Source organism: Schistocerca piceifrons, chromosome 4, assembly GCF_021461385.2.
Source record: "Schistocerca piceifrons isolate TAMUIC-IGC-003096 chromosome 4, iqSchPice1.1, whole genome shotgun sequence".
Classification (NCBI taxonomy): Eukaryota; Metazoa; Arthropoda; class Insecta; order Orthoptera; family Acrididae; genus Schistocerca; species Schistocerca piceifrons.
Genome location: NC_060141.1, coordinates 249613733 through 249628768, shown reverse-complemented (window position 1 = coordinate 249628768; position 15036 = coordinate 249613733). Strand labels below are relative to the sequence as shown.

Below are 15036 nucleotides of genomic sequence, written 5' to 3'. Positions count from 1 at the left end.
TAAGCTGCTGCCAGCCCGCCCCCTTCGGGGGAATCGAATTTCAATAAAGGAAAAAAAAGTGATACGTGAAAATAAAACGTCGTGAATGAAAGACAATTCCTGAAAATATATGTGAGGAGGGGGGTTGAAATTTTTGCACAGTACGGCGAAATCCCTGGAGCTGGCCCTGGATAAAAACTGATCAGCCAGAGACTTATGACCATCGACCAACCATCGATATTAACCCGTCCAGGCGATACGAGCGTCGCCTGGCAAGGAATGGCTGCTAGTCAGACACGCACATGGTGAATGTAGTATCAGGGAGTGAGCTGTCCGTGTGTAGAGGGAGCGCGTCCGAGGGCAGGCTGTGATGGCCCAGAAGCTCGCCATGAGCATTTCGGAAACTGCACGACTTGTCTGGAGTTCAAGGAGTGCTGTGGTATTTTCAACACGTGGAGAAACCAAGGTGAAACCACGTCCAGACGTTGTTGGGTTGCGCTGCTACCCGTCGTTACAGATGTCAGATGTCATAGGCTGGGCAGATTCGTAAAACAGGACAGGCGACGAATTGTGGCAGAACTAAACTGAGACTTTAATGCTGGGCAGAGTACAAGTGTGCCTGAACACACAGCGCACCAGAAACTCCTAACGATGGACCTCAACAGCCGATGACCCTGCAAGTGTCAATGTTAACATGACGACATCAGCAACTACGACTGAAATTGGCACTTGGCCATCAGCACTGGACGTTGCCGCAGTGGCAGAGCATGGCTCAGTCTGATGAATCCCGTTACCTTCTTTATCATGGCTATGGGAGGGCGCGAATTCGTCATCTTCCAGAGGAATAGCTCCTTCCTTGACATCTGTATTTTAGGATAGAGATAAGCCGGCGGCAGCTTCGTTACGCTCTCGGGAACATTCACATAGGCACTCATGGGTCCGGTATAGCTCATACAAGGCACAATAACGGTCAAGGAGTATCGTACACTGGTTGCAGACCATACACACCCATTCATAAGGGTCATATTCCCCGATGGCAGGGGCATTTTTCGACAAGATAATTTGCCACGTCACAAGACCAGGAGTGTGATGAAGTGGTTCAAGGAACACAGTCGTGAGTTTCAATTGATATGCTGCCACCCCAACCCACCAGCTCTGAAACCGATCGAACACAGCTGGGATTTGATTGAACGTGGCATGAGAGCTCATCGCCCCTTCCACGGAATTTACGGGAATTAGGCGACTTAAGTGTGCAGATGTGGTGCCAACTACCTCCAGCAACCTACCAAAGCCCTACTGCTTCCATACCACGGTGCGTCGCCGCTGTTATCCATGCCAAAGGTGGACATGCTGGCTATTATGTAGGTGGTCATAATGTTCTGGGTGATCAGTGTATTTGGTTCCACAGCCATGTTGATGTATGAATGTATGTGCACATGAACAGCACAGCATGGTCATGATCTGAAGACTCTACTGCAACAGCTCTGCCATGAAATACTGAATGTAGAAAATCCCCATTCGATCACTCAGATTCAAATGCTGGGATGGTTCCATTGAAATGATCTGATCGATTTACCTCCCCATTCTTCCATAATCCAAGCTTGTCCTGCTTCTCTATAGATCTAGTTGTCGACAGGATGTTACAATCTAATGTTCCTTCCTTCTTCCTGAATGTAGACTCAGGAAGCTATCATGATCTTTATGTCCACAGTCAAGTGGTGGTTTACTGCTTTGAGTCAGCTGTGTTGTGGGTGCAAGGGGTGTCTTTGTTGGATATGAAGGACGTATGTCAGAAAGGTTTACTCTAGCCATATTTACGTTATGTTAAAAATTGTTACCGAAATCAGCATTCCAGGTTGTTGAACCGGTCCTTTCCCATAACTTGACGAGGAAGTCATTGTAAAGGTTTGCATCCACCTTGCCTACAGGATGCTGTCACATCAAGGAAACAGCGTAATTTGCCTGGAAGTGTGTGACAAGCATACAAATCCAACTGCTCTCTCCTACATGTTTGCGACCATGCTGTGGATAGTACCGTAATTTGTGGAAGACATTTTATTAAAAGAAAACTGCTGCGGAATTCGGGAACAAGTTGTTGTCTCTCTTCTTCATTTCCCTAGCACTATCCTGTCTAATGCGGCGTCCGCTTTTCTCAGGATTTGGTAATTTAATTTGTTATTTAACTCAGGGCCGAGTGCACTAACCTTGATTAAAAGTTAACCGTAGTAAAGTCAGCATTTAACTCTGTTCAATACAAAGTTCTTCTGCACTGACCTCAATCAAAGTTAAACAAGGAAGTTGACCACAGTTGCATTTGACTGTGGCTGATGTCCGGTTTTTTCAAGATGACCTAGGTTTTCGGTATTAAGACAGCACATTTCGTTGTACTCACACTCAAAGCATCATATACCAATCTCTATGTATAATATGAGCCCCCAAAATTTATTAATTTATGAATTAAATTTACCAGTAGTAGAATTACGTTGTGCCTCCACATGCGACCACACTGCCTGTTTTTCAGTAATGCGGAACTCACACAATAATCAGATCTTTGTAATTTCTCATGATATGTGAAGTTCAAAACTGAAATATACCTCTCTCAAAGCAGTTCTATGCAATTGTCGAAAATTCTCTAGAAAATCGACTTACAAGTTTTACAACTATGGCGCCAATATAATGAAATCTGATGGATTTATTTGCGACAAGCAGTATGGTTCTGTGGTAGCATGCATGTTCACTGCATTGGTGGCCTAGGTTCGATTCCCAGTAGATTCAAATTTTTAAATAAGTTGTATTTTCTATGAACTATAGAAAAAATAATAAATTTTAGTTTTTTAACAATGCAGTCTTTATTAACAGTCTTTTGTAAAAGGTCGGTAGTTAAGAATTTTTGTTCGCAATGAAAACTGATTTTTTGTATGCATCTGTAGTTAGAAATAAGAAGACGTGTATTTGTCATAAAAATTACAATTATTTGTGTTAATCAGTATGTATTGAAGTATGTTTGTAGTTGTAGGTATTCAGCCACCACATAATTGTTGAAATTCATGTTGAAACCTTCAGCTGTCCTTTTTTTGCGCAATTCGCTACTAGTTTCAGGCAAAAGACCATTACCAAGCTAAGCTGGCATAAACAGCAAGAAAGTTATACCATAATTTGAACATTATCGAGCTAAGTTGGCATAAACAGCAGAAAAGTTATATTATAATTTGAACAAATTACTTTTATTCCAGCTTAGATTGATAATGGTCATCTGACTGAAGCTAGTATCGAACTGCGCAAAATAAAGGTCAGCTGAAGGTTTCACCACGAATATTAACAATTTTGCTTTTGTTCAAATTATCAAATTATGGTATAACTTCCTTGCTGTTTATGACAGCTTAGCTTCATAATGGTCATTTGATCGAAACTAGTAGCAAATTGTGCAAAATAAAGGACCGCTGAAGGTTTCGCCATGAAGTTTGTCAATTAATTAGCATGTATTTCATGAATTTTATATTTAAATTACGCAAGAATTCGAGCTGAACGGAAAAAACGAAAAAAAAGACGGAAACGAGATACTACATTTCTACTTTTATACTGCAGCCGACAGTTCTTTTATTTTCAAGAGCTGATGCATTCACACTGACCAATTCGATGTATATTCATCTTATAGGCTACTTCGAAAAATTGGGGATTCTTCTTTTGTTTTTCATTTCACCAAACATAAACGAAGTAGTAGCGAGGTGCAAACAGTTTGTTAACGACAGTGAGAGCAGGAGACAGTGACGACGCTCACCAGCGACTGTCTTCAAAACTTATGCATGTGGTTATGTATATGGGTAGCCTTGTGCAAATTCATATCTTTGGGTCTGTAGGGTGCTTCCATTGCAATACATGTAGTTAACTGGAGTCAGATCCACAGTTGGCTGACGATGGTTCGCTAACCGGCGATTAACGTTGCTTTTTGGTTGAGGTTGGTGCACTAGGCTTGTATTGTGATCCAGTCTAATGCGAGGTCCGTTTTTTTCAGGCTACGGTAATTTAATTTGTTATTTAAGTTTGCGCCTCATGCCATTTCTGGAGCCGCAGTCGACAGGCTATCCTACGACAAGGAAGTGCTGTGCGCCATGTATATCGTGGAAACTTTATTCTGTTTGAAAAGTATTTTAACTGTTCGCGTATCGTATTCTCTGAGGCGAAATTTGGGTACTAGCCCAGCAGTTGCCCAAGAGAGCGTGAAAAACCGCCTGAATACCACACTCAGACTGGCCATTGCAGCAGACAACCCATATTGGTCGTTGATCCTCCCCGCGGTTTCCGATCTATGTTTTGCTCACATCCCTATCCCTGTCTCGCAAACGAATAATGCAGCCAAAGTAGATAACGTTTTGAGAGACATCTGTGAAAACGCGACAGCGAAGGCACTTTGTTCAGTAATGCTACATAAAATCAATTGTGCTGGGAGGAGCCATGTAAACTCTACAGCAGGGCTTCCCAACGTGTGGTCCGCGGACCCCTTTGGGGTCCGCCGGCTCTTTCTAGGGGGTCCGTGCCCACCCTTCACGAAATCGTGTAAAATAATGAGAAAAATTATTGAATAGAAATGTGAAAATCAAATTCATCACTTTTTTTCGTGTGAAAAAATGTGTACTTTTACTTCAGGTCGTATTCCCAAGCAGCCTTTGCGGTTCCTAAGTGAGAACACATACACAATTTAGCGCCGGAGAAAGCGGCTTCTCTGATCGACTGTTTCGCAACAATACGGGGGTCGTTTTTGCGCCGGCTCACGGCGGTAGATGCGCTGAAACCTTTTACGCATGCGCGGAGCGAGCTTTGTTGACCAATCACAGCACTGGCTGGCACGTATGCGGCCCCAGGCATCATTAAATGTTAAACTTGCTTTGTCAGTGCGCTACCTATTTCATAAGTCGATTTTTGACCTTCATGTTGTTTTCATTCATCTCTAAACCAAAGACTATTGATACTTCGGGAGGGGTGGGGGGATGATGGGTCATTGCGAACAGACTAGGGGTCCGCCATCGATTTTCGACTGAAGAAGGGGTCCACCAGCTGAAAAGGTTGATAAGCCCTGCTCTACAGGAATATCTTTTCAGTGTGAATAGATGGGTAGTTTAATATTTCTTCCTACTGCATGTCCAAGAAAATACCAATATTTCATTGATAATACCGAGGCAACTACGAGAAAAATATAAGCGTGCTCTGGCTAATTGTAGTGAAAATTCTGGAAACATTTGCCCACTCGTACACTCCCTCACTTAAATATCTCAATAGGGAACTGAGTTCGGTGAAAGCTGCACTTGCTACACTCCATATGCCTGTCTAAATGGAAGCGAACGCTACTGGTAACCTGTAGGTTACTCTCAACCATTCACTGCGAAGTCGATAAACGTAGACAATACAGCAGAAATTCTCTTACACAAAATCAAGTTTTCTGCGTTGTGAGCGCCTTGTCGCTTGTGCTCATCACTTTGACGTCCTTTCGTAGTCGTCAACGCGAGTTCACGAGCACAAAGAAAGCGCAGTCACGCACGTGGCCCTTAACCTTGCTGTTGCTCTAATGCTCTGTCTTTGCCAGCTGCGTGTGAGTAAACACTGCAAGTGGTCAGTGGAGCGAATACCGAACGCTTGGTCAGGTAACACCTGCGTCACTTGTGGTATTCACAAACAACGGGAAGCAATACCGACGTGGGGTAACAGAGAATATTCAGCTTTGTAAGTAGAGACACAGTTTCCTCTTTCATATATTTGCGACAGATGGTGTTAAAACATTTTCATATTGTGAACTGTTGTGTCCTTTGAAACACATTTCGCACTGAAACTGTAAATCACTGCACAGCGAATATAAAATCACCACTCACTAAATAGTGATAGACCGTAAATTCGTGTAAACTAGGTATAGTCGTTTTTTCGGCTGTTCGTTTAGACAATGATAAACATGTACTCTGATGGAACACACTCAGTTGCGATGCATGCCATTACAGTAATTGTACCGAGAGCGCAAGAGAGAAAATTAACACAAAAGATGTACTACACAGTCTCCCAATTTCAGCAGCCTCGTGGAAGTAAACAACTTCTTTTGGCGGCTAAATGTAGAACAAGGAACGTGGGGGATTGGTGATGACGCCCACGCCATCTGTGTTGTGGACGACGAACTTCGTCAGCTCGAAACTGAAAGCGCGCCAACTGTTCGTTACACAGCAGAAATCGAGCCTGCAGTAACTTACGAGTCCATTACCGACGTGAGACTAACCGTACGCTAGAGATCCCATGACATTGCTGGCACAGTTCGCTGAACACAGTGGCGAACGGTGCGAATTCCGAGCAGTCAACAGTTAAAAATCAGAATTCTTAGGTCAGTTTATCACTACACACGTCGATTAGCTCACTGTTATTTTGTGGCAGTTTATACAACTTTATATCCGAAACTTTCGTAGTTACCAGAGTAATGGTAAAACTCAAAATTTCATTAAACTCTTCCGAAGAATATCAAATGTATTTGCAACAGCGAATAATGACAATCATCAGCTGTATAATGGAATGACGACAATGAAAATTTGTACCAGACTGAGACTCGAACCCGTATTTCCCGCTTATTGCGAGTTGTCGCCTTACTATTTGGCTATCCGTACACGGCTCACGACCATACCCAAACTTCCATTTGTCGTCCACTAAGCGTCTACGACCTGGACTCGTACATTCATTACGCATATTCCCGTACAGGTCAGACGTTGTATTTGACCGTATCGGCAGATTAATACGATATTGTAGTGTCTTTGTCATTCTGATTACGATGCAAAGTTCTTTGGACAGGCGTGTCCAAAGGAACTTTGCATCGTAATCAGAATAACACAGGCACTGCAATATCGTATCTTCCGAAGCAATCCATCCCGCTAACCGTATTCTCGTCGTAAAAGTGTTCGGGAGCGATCTCATCATACCAAAGTAGCAGTAACACTAAATTTGATCTTGAGCTGCCTTTCACTTTGATACTTCAAGAGACATCTCATCGACAAAGCTGTAAAGATACAAGATGCGTTTTTCACTATAGGATCCGAAATGATAGGATGCGGTTTCAGCTCTTCCCAGCAAGCAATTAGTTTCAGTTAGACACCTGAAAAAACTGACGACAGGTTTGCTGAAGCAGTGCTGCGTGAAAACGGCAAATCGTTCCAGCATATAAGTCAATTGCTTTACAAGAAATGCACGTCATCTAGTTCTGGATTAGATGTTATGTCTATAAGAAATGTTACAGCTTAAAAATGCAGTGAATGCACTAATTATTTGGAAGCGATACTTGGAAGGAGCACCAAACGAAAAAGTCCCCCAGTTGTAAATATTTGTGCTACAGAAGGGGTACACTAAAAAGCAAGAGGAGAGGGGCAGCTTGCAATCTGAGGAGTTTACAAAGTGTCGTGTAACTAAATGTGTAAATAGGCAGAGCAGTTCATTAACGAGATTCTTGCTGCGAAATGTCTCCTAAAGTCATGACTACACTAGGAGAATAACCGGAAGTGAACGCACAAATACAAACGAGTGAGTCGCATTTGGCATTCCATTCGAAAATCTGTTCTGAGATTCAACTTTCTTCGTATCACTATGAATGTACAGAATACTCTGCGAGAATCAACTCAAAGGCTTAACATTTTGCCACAGGCGGCACCGTGAATGACCTCTACTTAATGGCCGCGACCACAGCAAAAAAATGAAATGTGTGCGGCCTTCGCCAGCCGATTACTCGCTACGGGAAAGGTTTTGCTGCGAGACAGTCCATTCTGATCTTTTCATATTCAAACCTGCTCACTGACAAAACGGCTTGCTGTAAACAGCTCGATCTAGCATTAGCTAATCCAGGCTCACTAAATGGTCTAATGTGTAGGGTTCCTGAATTTGTAAATATTGTATTACATCATAATTTTAACTTTACGCGCCGTCTTCAATTTTTGTCAGATTATTCAAATTACGAGCATATCATTGTATGAAAATATTCTTAATATTTGGTGTGTAGATGAGGATTCCTTATTTTTCCTGTGAAATTTTGATATTTAGTTGTCAGTATCTAACACGTTTAATGCCTATCTTTGTGTATATAATATAATCTTACATTACGTGTTGCGTAATGCATGTCACTACCAAATTGTGCTATTATTATTGTAACGTAAGGCATGTTCCTGACACTAATAAGGAAATAAGGGAAGATTTGAAAGGGCAACTTTGGTGTGGATGACACCGTGAATAAAGTCTAATATTTTAGGTTGGGTTTTACTGTGATTGTTACGAATATCAACTGAAATCACAGTTTTACTGTAAACAGTCACAATTTATTTCAATTTCCGTTACGCGTTTCGGAAATTTAAACCTCCATCATACATTCGTTGTGCCTACAACCTTGCGGAACTTGTGGCAATGTCTAGTAGAAGAAGACGAAAAGCAACACACTATTTTAGTGGATAGTTCAAAGTATTTTGATTTTAAAGTTTTTTGAGTTTAAACCTCCGAAAAGCGTATTTCAATTAATCATCAACCAACACAACAGTTAATAACACCGATTCGTCGACAGTGTTTGCAACAGTTATTTAACTCACAAAAAACATGTCTGGAATTCTCGCAGAGCACAATGCATTACATACTAGAGGATCTTCATCTTATAACTTATTTTCAATACAATATCCATTTCGTTCAATTAATGTTTCAAATAATTTAATGTCAGAAAGAGCTGCAATGTCATAGACAAATCCCAAAGTTTTTATTTCATCCCCCTGAACTTTGATTTCCTTTGGAAATTTCTCCTTGGAATCCTTTATTGTTTGCTCATAGGAGATAGTCTACAAACCTGTCTCATTCCTTTCTCAAACATTGTCTCTCTTTCGTGTCTTATGACTGCACTCTAATTTCTGTACACGTTGTAGGTAATCTTTCGCTTCACGTATTTTATCACAGCTGCCCTCAGAATTGCAAAGACTGCATTCCTGTCGACATTGTCAAAAGTTTCCTCTAAATCTACAGATGGTACAAACTTAAGTCTGCCTTCGTCAACCTATCTTCTAAGATAAGTCGTAGGATCTTCTAAGATAAGTCGTACTAACTCGAGTGTTCCTTTATTTCTCCGGAACCCAGACTGACCTTTCACAAGATCGGCTCTACCAGTTTTTCCATTCTTCTGAAAATAACTTGTGACGGTAGTTTGCAGCCATGAATTATTAAGCTGATGGTTCTGTAGTATTCACATCTGTCAGCACCTGCCTTCTTTGGAAGTGGAATTACCACATTCTTCTTGAAGTCTGAGCGTATTTCGTCTGTCTCACTTATTTTGCACGCCAGGAGGAATCATTTTCTCACGGTTGGTTCTCCCAAGTATCTCATTAATTCTGAGGAATGTCATCTACTCCGAGAGCCTTGTTTCCACCTAGGTCTTTCAGTGTTCTATCAAATTCTTTTCTCAATATCATATCTCCTATCTCATCTTCACCTCCTGTCTCTTCTCTTTCCGTAATCTTATCCTCAAGTGTGTTCCTCTTACATAGACCCTCTATATATTCCTTCCGTCTTTCAGATTTTCCTGCTTCGCTTTGTTTTGGCTTGCCATCTGAGCTCCTGATATTCATACAGCCACTTCTCTTTTCTCCGAAGGTCTCTCTAGTTTTCCTATACTCAGCATCTGTCTTTTTCCAAGTCACGCATGCTTCTACTGCCTCGCATTCGCCCTTTATTCAGTCCTGCTTAGCCTCTTTGCACTTCGCATCAGTCTCACTTTTAGACGTCTGTATTCCCTTTCTTTAACCTACCTTCTGACATAAGTCATAGAGAGAATACTTTCTCGCATGTTCCTGCATTTCTCCGGAATTCAAACTGATCTTTTCCGAAGTCGGCGCCTTCGAGTCTTTCCATCCTTCTGTAAATAAGACATGGCACTAGCGCCTGAAATGGCAGAGAAGCTGTCCATGAGAATAAGCTCATATGTGCGAGTTACAATCTCATAAAAAGGCCATTTCTGTAAGTTGTATATTCTGATGTGGTGACAGTGGTCATACTACTGGGAAACTGGTGTTACATCTTGCTTAGTCTCTTGCACAGTCTGATTTGCTGTTCACAATACCGCTCACACAAAAGAACAGATGTTTCACATCCAGTTCTGTAGTTGAGTCGCGCAAAGAAGTTGGAAAGCCTCTCAAGTTTATCCTGTCGAGCTGACCGGGCAAGTTGCTGTGGTGGCAAAACACCTTTGTGTTGTACGTTAGTTGCCTTCTATCGCATTTGCCATCTTTAATCCACATTTTTGAAGAGCAGTAAATCATATAGTACTGGTAGCTTCCGTTCCATTGTGCTTCTTCACCCTTGTGTTATATGATCTCCCTTTAAAGGTAACAATATTGTCGGACGTACTGAAATCTTGGTTAAGCAAGTGCCCTTTCTTCCTTGTTAATTTAGTGACAACCGCTTCTAGTATTAATGGTTCGCTCACTATTGTAGTGAAAATAAGACGGTTAGGTGCTCGCTTGCTATTTACATTTGATCCGCTACAACTAGAATCTACACACACATTGTGCTTAGGGACTTCAGAAGATACGCTACACATGTCGTCCCACGTTAAAATCACTATGTAATAAGATTACTTTCAGTGTAAGCTGATATAATGGCTCCATACTTAACAATCATATATAACCGTTCCTTCGGCGAAAGATCCGTACCTAAAGACTTGAAAGTTGAACAGGTCACACCAATACCCAAGAAAGGAAATAGGTGAAATCCTGTGAATTACAGACCCATATCACTGACGTCGATTTGCAGTAGGGTTTTCGAACCTATGTGCTGTGTTCGAACATTATGAATTACTTCGAAGAAAATGATCTATTGACATACATTCAACAGGGATTCAGAAAATATCGTTCTTGTGAAACACAACTAGATCTTTATTCACACGAAGTAATGGGAGCTATCAACAGGGGACCTCAAATTGATTCCATATTTCTAGATTTCCAAAAGACTTTCGATACCGTTTCCTCACAAGCAGCTTCTAATAAAATTGAATGCCTATGGAGTATCGTCTCAGTTGTGCCACTGGATTCGTTATTTCGTGTCAGAAATGTTACAGTTCGCGGTCATTGACGGGAAGTCATCGCGTAAAACAGAAGTAATGCCGAGCGTTCCATAAGGAAGTATTATATGCCCTCTGCTGTTTTTAATCTATATAAATGAATTAGTCTGAGCAGTCCTCTTAGATTGGTGTTAGACGATACTGCCATTTATTGTCTCGCAAAGTAATCAGATGATCAAAACGATGTGCATAATGATTTTGACATTTGTATGGGGCGAAATGTGTCAGTTGACCATAAATCAGGTCATCCACATGAGTACGTAAAGGAATCCGTTAAACTTCGCTTAGCCAATGAACCACATTAATCTAAAGGCAGTCAATCCAACTAAATAACAAGGAATAACGATTCTTACAAAACAACTTACACTGGAACGATCAGACTAAAGTCTGTAGTTTATTAGCAGAGTACTTAGAAAATGCAGCAGGTCTTCTAAAGAGACTGATTACACCACGCTTGTCCATCCACTTTTGGAGTATTGCTGTGTGGTGTTAGATCCACATCATATGGGGCTGACGGAGGACGTCGAAAAAGTTCAAAGAAGGATTGCTCGTTTTGTATTATCTCGAAATATGAGAGAGAGTGTCACGGGCATGATCCGCCAGTTCGTGTGGCTGTCATAAAAACAAAGGCGTTTTTCTTCACGGAGAGACCTTTTCACCGAATTTCAATCTCCAACTTTCTTCTAGAAATCCAAAAATATTTTTTAACACCCACCTACATAAGTAGAAATGATCATTGTAATAAAATAAGAGAAATCTGAGCTCGCATAGGTAGATTTAAGTGTTCATTTTCCCGCGTGCCTTTCGAGAGCGGTACGGTACAGAAACAGAATGGAAGTGCTTCGACGAATCCTGTGCCAAGCACCTAACTGTGAGTTGCGGAATAGTCATGCAGATGTAGAGTGACGTATTGCCAGAGGAGAGTACAGGTTCTGAGTGTGCATCACAGTGTGCGAGTGACATGACGCGGCAACTGGATATGTACTCTGAAGTTGAAGTATGCGGAACAGTAAGATTCTTGTGGGTAAAACGCCAAAAACTGCACACAAATTCGCCGTGAAATTCTGACGATAGAAAATAAAATCATCCGGTGGCATTGTTGGCCGGGAGGTCCCATCCAGGGGAGTTCGGCCGCCGAGTTGCAGGTCTTATTTCAGGCGACGCCACATTGGGCGACTTGCGTATCAGTGATGATGATGAGAGGATGACGAGGTCAACACAACACCCAGTCCATGAGCGGAGAAAAATCTCCAATCGGTAATCGAACCCGAGCCCGCTGCAAAATAGGCAAACACTTTACCAAGCAACTAAGCAGGCGGACATTCTGGGTGTGTGTAGGTGGCAGGGATAAAACACAGGGAGCACAAGGCGATTTACAATTTGTACAGCAACCATATGTCAGTTGTAAGAATCGAGGGGTATGAAAGGGAAGAAGTCGTTGAGAAGGGAATGAGAAGCGGTTGTAGCCCATCCCCGGTGTTATTTAATCTGTATATTGAGCAAGCAGTAAAGGAAACAAAAGAAAAATTTTAAAGTCCAGGGAGAAGAAACACAAACTTTGAGGTTTGCCGGTGACACTATAATTTTGTCGGAGACAGCAAAGGACTTGGAAGAGAAGCTGAACGGAAAGGACAGTGTCTTGAAAGAAGAAAAATTAATAGAAGCAAAACGAGGATAATGGAAGGTAGTGGAATTAAATCAGGTGATGTTGAGGGAATTAGATTAGGAAATGAAACCCTCAAAGAAGTAAATTAGTTTTGATATTTGGGAAGCAAAATAACTGATGATGGTCGAGGTAGGGAGGATATAAAATGTATACTAGCAATAGCAGGAAAAGCGTTTCTGAAGGAGAGAAATATGTGAACATGGAGTATAGGTTTAAAGTGTCAGGAAGTCTTTTCCGCCAGTCGATGTGGCCGAGTGGTTCTAGGTGCTACAGTCTGGAACCGCGCGACCGCTACGGTCGCAGGTTCGAATCCTGGCTCGGGCATGGGTGTGTGTGATGTCCTTACGCTAGTTAGGTTTAAGTAGTTCTAAGTTCTAGGGGACTGATGAACTCAGAAGTTAAGTACCATAGTGCTCAGAGCCATTTGAACCATTTTTGAAGTCTTTTCCGAAAATATCTGTTTGTAATGTAGCCACATATGGATGTGAAATATCGACGATGAACAGTTTAGTCAAGAAGAGAATAGAAGCTTTTGAAATGTGGTGCTGCAGAAGAATGCTAAAGATTATATGGGTAGATCGCGTAACTAAAGAGGAGGTACAGAATAGAATTGCAGAGAAGAGGAATTTGTGGCACAACCTGACTAAAAGAAATGATCGGTTGGTAGGACACATTCTGAGGCATCGTGAGATCACCAACTTAGTACTAAAGGGAAGCGTGGGGGATAAAAATCGTAGAGGGAGACCAAGAGATGAATACGGCAAGTAGATTCAGAGGCATGTAGGTTGCAATAGTTACTCGGAGATGAAGACGCTTGCACATGATAGAGCAGTATGGATAGCTGCATCAAACCAGTCTTTAGACTGAAGACCACAACAACAATTTCGCGTCCAGCAGTAGTGAAATGTTGCCAACGTTTGACCAAGGCTGCACAGATGCGGGTGGTGCTGACCCGCCCTGCAGTGCAGACCTTGCGTCATGGGAGCTCCATCATTTCGTCCAGCTGAGAGAACGTCCGAGGGAAACAGATTTTCCAACGATGAGGACGTTCACACAGCGTCTCTCTAATGATTTCGTCACTAAGGAGCGGACATCTTGTGTTCGAGGAATTGGACGATCGGTAGGACATTCCAACTGTTATTTACAGAGACTTGGTAATTGTGATAAAAAATAGTGTCATGTATCTGTGCCACTTAAAAGTTTCTTGCCCTGCCAACATAATGCGTAACGCACTTTTTAAATTCCTCTAGTACATTCATCTAAAGTTCGTTTCCCACGAGAAATTCACACACTACACAATTAAAAGGCAATTAATTGACAAAAGTTGACTTTCAAAACTAATGTATTCCACATAACCTCCTTACATCCTCCGCTAAGTACAGTAACCTGTGTAGGTTTCAGCAACCTGTGTAGGTTCCTAACAGTGTTGCGTGACACCGCTTCACGTCCGAGGAGTCCGTCCCCAAATGCTGAGTGACAATTCTAAATCCCGTCCCAACGAAAAACGGGTGTCTAGAACTCTAAAAAATCAGAAATTATATTTTTGTTATTACGTCAGGTTGAATACCTTGCACATGCAAAACTAAAAGATGGATATTATTTGAGACTGACTGAACTGACAATATAGCTGGGTCATTCTCTAATTTTACAGCAAGTAAATAATGTAGATATTACCTTTAGTCGTGAGGCTAGTACACTACTGGCCATTAAAATTGCTACACCAAGAAGATGACCTGCTACAGACGCGAAATTTAACCGACAGGAAGAAGATGCTGTGATATGCAAATGATTAGCTTTTCAGAGCATTCACACAAGGTTGGCGCCGGTGACGACACCTACAACGTGCTGACATGAGGAAAGTTTCCAACCGATTTCTCATACACAAACAGCAGTTGACCAGCGTTGCCTGGTGAAACGTTGTTGTGATGCCTCGTGTAAGGAGGAGAAATGCGTACCACCACGTTTCCGACTTTGATAAAGGGCGGGTTGTAGCCTATCGCAATTGTGATTTATCGTATCGCGACATTGCTGCTCGCGTTGGTCGAGACCCAATGACTGTTAGCAGAATATGGAATCGGTGGGTTCAGGAGGGTAATACGGAACGCCCTGCTGGATCCCAACGGCCTCGTATCAATAGCAACCGAGATGAGAGGCGTCTTATCCACATGGCTGTAACGGATCGTGCAGCCACGTCTCGATTCGTGAGTCAACAGATAGGGACGTTTGCAAGACAACAACCGTCTGGACGAACAGTTCGACGACGTCTGCAGCAGCATGGACTATCAGCTCGGAAACC

The 15036-nt window shown here is 42.1% G+C and overlaps 1 protein-coding gene across 1 annotated transcript in view; it reads left to right on the top strand.

The window, feature by feature from the left end:
• The first annotated feature begins 5567 nt into the window (after positions 1 to 5567).
• The window catches only part of LOC124795059 (xenotropic and polytropic retrovirus receptor 1), a 265327-nt gene continuing 255858 nt past the window's right edge, over positions 5568 to 15036 (top strand). Inside the window, exon 1 of the mRNA XM_047258858.1 lies at positions 5568 to 5694. The gene's annotated coding sequence lies outside the window, so the exon portion shown is untranslated. The remainder of the gene's footprint in view (positions 5695 to 15036) is intronic.